Raw genomic sequence first — 9,479 nt, forward strand, 5'->3', positions numbered from 1 at the left:
ATATGCATTGCCATGAGACACACACACACACACACGCACGCATATACACACACACACACAGAGACTTTGAACCTACCGGCACTTTGAGTGGAGGCAGCGCTGTCCTCTCTCCAGTCCCTCCTGTCAGTACAGCGGGAGGCGACGTTTCTCCGAGCAGAACCTCCTCATCAAAGTATCCTTCCACTAGGACTTAAACTTGTGAGTGAGGTCCTTTTCAAAAGCAAGCTGAATCAGCTGGGCCTTGCGTCTGTGCAGCATACTGCGCCGATGCTCTGAGAAGACGCTTTTGAGCGTGGAAAATGAGTTTTCACACATTGCTGTGGAAGCTCCTAAGGTTAGGGCAAGTGTGTAGGCTGTGAAAACAGTCGACATAGCCTGGAGTGCACTGTTGAATGTGCTGAGGATGTTGGCTATTGTCCATTTTCCATCTTCGGGGGGAACCGGGGTGTCAGTCATTTTCTTCACCAGGCACTAACGAGCCACAGTATATTCAGATTCAACCACATCAGTTCCAGCTAATACCAGGAGAGGGGTTACCTTTGATGGGTCCAGGAAATTATCCTCGGCCTCTGGGTTCAAAGCAGCCAGTGCGCCAATGAGCTCGCTACTGCGCTCTCCAAAACGCGCATTCATCTCTCCTTGCACAGCATCGATAACACTGTAAAACAATCTCATGAACTCAGTCTTTTCATCTATGTCACTTTGTGGCTGACCAACTGTTTCTTCAACTGCAAATCCGCGGAGGTTCTCATTAATTGTGCGTCTTCTCTTGCTTGGACCAGGGTCGGTCACCGGCACAGCCTCGGTGGCCGATGCTGGAGGAGCGCAGAGATCCCACAGTGCAGAAAACTCGTTTTCTGCGCGCATTGTCTTCACGCAGTCAGAAGCGCTGTTCACAAGTGTCACCGCAGTGAACAAGTCCATATCTTCGGCCTGTAGTAGTCTGTTAGGCGGCTCGAAAGTGTCAACAGTTTCATAACAAGGTGCGCAATGAAAAGAAAACTGCGCTGCGTAATGGCACGAAGCAGCCCGTAGCCTCGACGCGCACCTCCGCTCCAAGGCCTCGTGTGTTTTCCACCTCGGTCAGTAATGTGGATATGTCGTGAAAACTCTTCACCACAACTTTGACCGTTGCCAAGTGGCCAGTCCATCTCTGGTTCAAGAGACGTTTCAGGGTATCGCCTTTGTACAGAATAGCCACGGTTGGCTTCCTGATGAAGTTGTACAGCATGTTGCATACTCCAAAAAAATCATCGACAGCTGCTTCACTGGACATGGCATGAATCACAACCAGATGAAGTTGGTGATTAAAGCAGTGAATATATGGTATGTTACGATCCAGCTTGTTTTGGAGCAATTTCTGCACACCACCATGCCTGCCAGACATGAGTGATGCACCATCATAAACTTGACTCAGGATTTTGTCCGTTCTGAGTCCGGCGCTGGTGAGCTCATCAATGATGACACCTGTCAGAGCCTCTGCATCACTTTTCTCAGATGTGGCCATTACCAAGAGGCGCTCACACAGACCATAGTTTTTGTCAACAAAACGCACAACTACAGATATGTTTTCTTGGCTTAAAGAATCCCGTGTGCCATCCACTTTAATTGAATACCAGCTATCGTCGACTTGTCTCACTATCTCCTCTGTCACGAGTTTGCTCATCATTTCGAGAATCTCGTTTTGTATCTGTGGGCTGGTATAGCGTGCATTCTGTGGGATTGTTTTTGTAATCCGTGTCAGTTCAGGATCTTTGCGCATGGTGTACTCAAAGAGAGACAAAAACAGCCCCATTGAGCTATTATCATCTAGCACACTGGCAAAACCAGCATTATCTCCACGTAACGGCAATTGATTCACCACTAAAAACTCCAGCATATCAATTACAGCTGACATGTAGTATCTGTTGCGAGCCAGTTGCTCTAAATTTAAGAGTGGAAATCTCTTTTCCTGTCTCTCTACGTTTTTCTGAATCTCTCCACATTGCTTCACAGGCTAAATGTTATTTTGAAGCTGCATGATTATTTAAGCCCTTGCCTGTTCCAATTGCATGCTTCCAATCATTACATCCCTTAATGGAGAAGTTTGCGTCCGATGATACAGATTTGAATTTCCTGCACGCATAACAAAATGCGGAGTCCTTTTCCACCGAGTACTCAAGCCAGTCCCTGTTCAAATACCAGCTAGAGGAAAATGATCGTTTTTTTTTACCAAACATTTTGACTGAATATTTCCTCAACACAACCTGTTTGGGTTTGTCCATGCCGAGGTCACTCATACCCACTGATTCAACAGGCAGTTGTGGCCCAAATGCTGCCCCGGACTCCACGGAGCTACTAGCATCAGGCTCAGACTGTCGTCCAGGGTCTCCTTCTCCAACTACAACATCAGGAGGCGTCGGTGTCGTATCCAATTTGGCAGAGGAGACTGTTGGTGGGCTTTTCAACCACTTACGGATATATATGACGAACTGAAGCGAGTAAGCCGGCGAAAACTCATCCAGCTTTCAAAAATGCACGGTAACTGTTGAGCGGCTACACTGACGTAGGCTACGTCACGTACGTAGCCTAACTTTCTTTTTATTAAGGCCGTGATAGGCTGTTGCAGTGTAGATTCCCATCAATCAAACAAAATCACACCATTGTTTCTTTATATTTTTTATGTTTTAATGATAAAGAATGCAACATTAATGCAACACAAAATTAGCAACTATTATAATATATATATATATATATATATATTTTTTTTTTTTACATTTACATTTACGTCATTTAGCAGACGCTCTTATCCAGAGCGACTTACAAAATTGGTGCATTCACCTTACAGCCAGTGGATAACCACTTTACAACAATTTTTTTATTTTTTATTTTTTTTGTGGGGTGAGGTAAGGGGGGGTAGAAGGATTACTTTATCCTATCCCAGGTATTCCTTAAAGAGGTGGGGTTTCAAGTGTCTCCGGAAGGTGGTGAGTGACTCCGCCGTCCTGGCATCGTGAGGGAGCTTGTTCCACCATTGGGTTGCCAGAGCAGCGAACAGTTTTGACTGGGCTGAGCGGGAACTGTGCTTCCGCAGAGGTAGGGGGGCCAGCAGGCCAGAGGTGGATGAACGCAATGCCTTTGTTTGGGTGTAGGGACTGATCAGAGCCTGAAGGTACGGAGTTGCCTTCACAGCTCCGTAGGCAAGCACCATGGTCTTGTAGCAAATGCGAGCTTCAACTGGAAGCCAGTGGAGTGTGCGGAACAGCGGGGTGACGTCAGAGAACTTGGGAAGGTTGAACACCAGACGGGCTGCGGCATTCTGGATGAGTTGTAGGGGTTTAATGGCACAGGCAGGGAGCCCAGCCAACAGCGAGTTGCAGTAATCCAGACGGGAGATGACAAGTGCCTGGATTAGGACCTGTGCCGCTTCCTGTGTAAGGCAGGGTTGTACTCTCCGAATGTAGTAGAGCATGAACCTACAGGATCTGGTCACCGCCTTGAAGTTAGCGGAGAACGACAGGGTGTTGTCCAGGGTCACGCCAAGGCTTTTTGCACTCTGGGAGGAGGACACAACGGAGTTGTCAACCGTGATGGCGAGATCATGGAACAGGCAGTCCTTCCCCGGGAGGTTCAGCTTGAGGTGGTGATCCGTCATCCACACTGATATGTCTGCCAGACATGCAGAGATGCGATTCGCAACCTGGTTATCAGAAGGGGGAAAGGAGAAGATTAGTTTTGTTTCGTCTGCGTAGCAATGATAGGAGACGCCATGTGAGGATATGACAGAGCCAAGTGACTTGGTGTATAGCGAGAATAGAAGAGGTCCTAGAACTGAACCCTGGGGGACACCAGTGGTGAGAGCACATGGTGCGGAGACAGATTCTCGCCACACCACTTGGTAGGAGTGACCTATCAGGTAGGACGCAATCCAAGAGTGAGCCGCGCCGGAGATGCCCAACTCCGAGAGGGTGGAGAGGAGGATCTGATGGTTCACAGTATCAAAGGCAGCAGACAGGTCTAGAAGGACAAGAGCAGAGGAGTGAGAGTTAGCTTTGGCAGTGCGGAGAGCCTCCGTGACACAGAGAAGAGCAGTCTCAGTTGAATGACCAGTCTTGAAACCTGACTGGTTTGGATCAAGAAGGTCATTCTGAGAGAGATAGCAAGAGAGTTGGCTAAAGACGGCACGCTCAAGAGTTTTGGAGAGAAAAGAAAGAAGGGATACTGATGTAGTTGACATCGGAGGGATCGAGTGTAAGTTTTTTGAGAAGGGGTGCAACTCTCGCTCTCTTGAAGACGGAAGGGACATAGCCAGCGGTCAAGGATGAGTTGATGAGCGAGGTGAGGTAAGGGAGAAGGTCTCCGGAAATGGTCTGGAGAAGAGAGGAGGGATAGGGTCAAGCGGGCAGGTTGTAGGGCGGCCGGCCGTCACAAGTCGCAAGATTTCATCTGGAGAGAGAGGGGAGAAAGAAGTCAAAGCATAGGGTAGGGCAGTGTGAGCAGGACCAGCAGTGTCATTTGACTTAACAAACGAGGATCGGATTTCGTCAACCTTCTTTTCAAAATGGATTCAGCAGGGAGGTGAAGGTGGTAAAGAGCTTCCTAGGGTTAGAGGCAGATGCTTAGAATTTAGAGTGGTAGAAAGTGGCTTTAGCAGCAGAAACAGAGGAAGAAAATGTAGAGAGGAGGGAGTGAAAAGATGCCAAACCAGCAGGGAGTCTAGTTTTCCTCCATTTCCGCTCGGCTGCCCGGAGCCCTGTTCTGTGAGCTCGCAATAAGTCGTCATGCCACGGAGCAGGAGGGGAGGACCGAGCCGGCCGGGAGGATAGGGGACATAGAGAGTCAAAGGATGCAGAAAGGGAGGAGAGGAGGGTTGAGGAGGCAGAATCAGGAGATTGGAGGGAGAAGGATTGAGCAGAGGGAAGAGATGATAGGATGGAGGAGGAGAGAGTAGCGGGAGAGAGAGAGCGAAGAGAGCGAAGGTTGCGACGGCGCATTACCATCTGAGTAGGGGCAGAGTGAGTAGTGTTGGAGGAGAGCGAGAGAGAAAAGGATACAAAGTAGTGGTCGGAGACATGGAGGGGAGTTGCAGTGAGATTAGTAGAAGAACAGCATCTAGTAAAGATGAGGTCAAGTGTATTGCCTGCCTTGTGAGTAGGGGGGGACGGTGAGAGGGTGAGGTCAAAAGAGGAGAGGAGTGGAAAGAAGGAGGCAGAGAGAAATGCAGGGACTGGAGGGTAGCATAGGCTGAGATGAACTCTGCCTTGTTGGCCGCAGAACGGCAGTTCCAGATGCTGCTGGAGACCTGGAACTCCACATGGGTCGTGCGCGCAGGGACCACCAGGTTAGAGTTGCAGCAGCCACGCGGTGTGAGGCATTTGTATAGCCTGTGCGGAGAGGAGAGAACAGGGATAGACATACGCATAGTTGACAGGCTACAGAAAATGGCTACAATAATGCAAAGGAGATCGGAATGAAATGAACTAAACATCTGGGAAAGCGAGAGAGCGGGGCCTCCTTCACTTACGTTTCACTGAAATATAACTCTCCCAACTTCCACCTCAGAAAGTTCCACCTCACTTTTTAAGAGATCTGTGCCTCAAGTGGGGGGTGCCAAGCATTTTGGGGGGCGGGCCCAGCCCCCTATGGCCCGCCCATAGCGACGGGTGTGGTCCTCTTAAGCACGTTATTTCAATATTTCCTAGCTCTGAATTGACGTAGGTTACACTTTTGCAAAACTACTCGGTTAAAAAGAAGAGCATGAATGACAATGAAGGTATGACTTGAATTATATGCATAATGATGTAGTAAACAACATCGCTCAGCGTGGGAACTTTTGGTGGGGGGGAAGTAGCCTTTATAAGTCTCCATGGCGGGTAAAGACCATCACTTCGTTGTCTTGTTGGGAATAGTAATAATTCGTGACAGTACGCATTGTATTAGTCTAAGAGTTGTTTTTCATTTTATTTCTCACATTAAACAGACATTTGAGAAGGATTTGAGAAGCGAATTGCTTGCAGTTGTACCTATGACGCACAGACACACTAAAGCTGTACAGTGTAGTTAGAAAAGTCAGTTTACATTATTTGCAGATGTGTTCCCTTTTATTTACAATCGAAAAATTTAACATTTGAAATGAATGTGGCAGAACAGTTAAGCCAAAAGTTCCTGTGGGAGTCTTCTCCTTCAGTCTTTTTGCCTCCTATGCCTCGTTTCCCATTAGATGGGATTTTCCCAATGCCAACTTCACCTGAGACAGCCGCTATCCAGTGTCATGTGTTGCTGAATTACAGATCTCGCTATCCCAATGTCGCTGCTGTCCATTGTGCTGAAATATCCAATCTCGGCTATATGCTTTTTCTCTCACACACTTTTGAACATTGCACAACCTGCAACAAGACACTGAAACAACACTTAATTTCAAGTTTGTTTCTTTCTGAATAAAGATGAAATCAATGTGTAGAAGGAGATTGGACAATGTATAGGCATTCCCTATAGCTGTTTTTGACTGGAGCATGATCAGATTGCTTTGTTTGAGCCAGAATGGAAATTTGGTCTGAGAAACGACGCCCATTATAGCATGACTATTTCAGACAAAATTAACTTTATGTTACATGTAAAAATATAAATAAGGCAATGTTTATATGACCCCCTTTCAAACAGTAACTTATTTATCACTTTCTTGCAGATATACAGTGCATTCAGAAAGTATTCATACCCCTTAACTTATTCCACATGTTGTTTTCTTACAGCCTGAATTCAAAATGGATTCAATTATAATATTTTCTCTCACGCAGCTACACACAATACCCCATAATGACAAATTGAAAACACGCTTTTGAAATTTCTGCAAATGAATTGGAAATTACATACAGAAATATCTCATTTACGTAAGTATTCATACCCCTGAGTCGATTAAAGCTGTGTCTTTCTGGGTAAGTCTCCAAGAGCTTTGCACAACTGGATTGTAAAATATATGCAATATACATTTTATAGACAGCCATTTTTTTTTTGCCATAGGTTTTCAAGCCGAATTAAGTCAAAACTGTAACTAAGCCACTCAGAAACATTCAATGTCGTCTTGGTAAGCAACTCCAGTGAATATTTGGCCTTGTGTTTTAGGTTATTGTCCTGCTGAAGAGGGAATTTGTCTCCCAGTGTCTGTTGGAAAGCAGACTGAGCCAGGTTTTCCTCTAGGAATCTGCCTGTACTTAGCTCTATGCCGTTTATTTTTATCCTAAAAAAGTATCTAGTCCTTGCCAATGACATGCATACCCATAACATGATGCAGCCACCACCATGCTTGGAAATATGAAGAGTGGTACTCAGTGATGTGTTGTGTTGGATTTGCCCCAAACATTACGCTTTGTATTCAGGGCATAAAGTTCATTTCTTTGCCACATTATTTGCAGTTTTACTTTAGTGCCTTATTGCAAACACAATGCATGTACAGGTTTCCTTCTTTTACATTTACATTTTAGTCATTTAGCAGACGCTCTTATCCAGAGCGACTTACAGTTAGTGAGTGCATACTCTGTCAATTAGGTTAGTATTGTGGAGTAACTACAATGTTGATGATTCATCCTCAGTTTTCTCCTATCAAAGCATTAAACTTTCTAACTGTTTTAAAGTCACCATTGGCCTCATGGTGAAATCCCTGAGCGTTTTCGTTCCTCTCTGGCAGCTGAGTTAGGATGGACACCTGTATTTTTGTGGTGACTGGGTGTATTGATACACCATCCAAAGCGTAATTAATACCTTCACCATGCTCAAAGGAATATTCAATGTCTGCTTTATTTGTACCCATCTACCAAAAGGTGCCCTTCTTTGCGAGGCATTGGAAAACCTCCCTGGTCTTCATGGTTGAATCTATGATAATTGCATGTGTGGGGTAAAGAGATTATGTAGTCGTTCAAAAATCACTATTATTGCACACATAGTGAGTCCATCTACCTGATTATGTGACTTGTTAAGCACATTTTTACTCCTGAGCTTATTTACGCTTGCCATAACAAAGGGGTTGAAAACTAATTGATTAGATTACTAGATACTAGACTCTGTCAATATGTTTTTGGAAGTGGCTCTGCATTTCTTGCATACATATCATATTTATTTAAGGATTATGAGGACTTTCTAAAAGGACAAAGCTGTTTCTGTGTGCTCCCTTGTCTCCACTGTCACCACATCCCTCGATGCGTGCAAACAAAGCATCTATATCAGGGATGGGCAACTTCAGTCCTCGGGACCTGATTGGTGTTACACTTTTTCCCCAGCCCCAGCTAACACGTTTGACTCTAATAATCAAGTACTCATGGGTTTCAGTTTAGAATGCAATAAGTTTAATCATCTGTGTTTGCTAGGGATGGGGAAAAAGTGTGACACCCCTCCGGCCCCCAAGGACTGGAATTGTCCATCCCTGATCTATATGGTAGGAGCAGTACCAGACCTGAATGAATGTGTCTGTTTTGAATATTCACGGACACAGAATGATGTGGTTGATAGCAGAGACGTTGTAGTGTATTAAGATTTTGACTATTCTAGTGGAACCAGAGGGGATGTTTATTTTAGTTAAAAAATAGCCATTTGTAGGGTGACGCCCCAGGGGAGACAGGTGATTGGACAGCAGAGGGAGCAACCCATATTTTTGCATTCCTTATAAGTATGGGCTAGACAAAGAGGGGGTTATAACAGACAGATTATTTTGGGACACTGTTTCTCCAGACACTACAGGTCTGTAAACTTATGCTGAAATCTTGTTATATGAATAAAACTTGTGATCAAAGTTCAGTATAAGCGGACTCCTTTGTTTGACAGCATCATTGGCAACATTTGACTCGACACAACAGAATGGCGTCACGAAAAGGGACGGTCTGCGTCTCTTCAGTGTTATATTCATGAGCAACGACGTGACTCTCGCTCAAGGCGCCGGCATAAGGTGAGATTTATCACGGTCTTGTGTGTGTGTGTTTACTTCGTCTGCTTCTGGGTATGTTCGCTGGGGAGATGTACCGTTGGAAAACTGATGTGTGCTTTCTGTTGCTTGTCTTGCTGTTGACTATAAGGGGTCTGGACTAAACATTCTACATTTCTTTGCACTGGTAACGAGCGCAAAAGGGGGGAGAGAGCCTATAAAGGGTCTATAGAGATATTTGCTTGAATAATAGTTCAAGAACAATCGATTAAGTGGAATAAGGAATGCCTAGGCAGATGTGTATGTAACTTAGAGCCGCTGTGAATCAACGGAAAAGCCCTGGTAGACAGGCGACCTCCTAAAGGTGGGCTAAAATATCCTGATAACGCGTTATATGTGTTTTAGGTGAGCCCTATGGGCTGGAGACCGTGGTATATTGATGATGAATGTTGCCCCTCAGCTGGCGGTTGACGAATGGCTTGTTTGACGCAATCTCTCGTGTCGGTTCCACGGATCTCGTGGTAGCATAAATTTAGCTAACAAATTTAATTTTACGGCACGGCGGAGGGAGAAATGCTAACGTGGCCTGCTA

Source organism: Coregonus lavaretus (genome assembly GCF_964263955.1).
Source record: "Coregonus lavaretus genome assembly, chromosome: 7".
Taxonomy (NCBI): Eukaryota; Metazoa; Chordata; class Actinopteri; order Salmoniformes; family Salmonidae; genus Coregonus; species Coregonus lavaretus.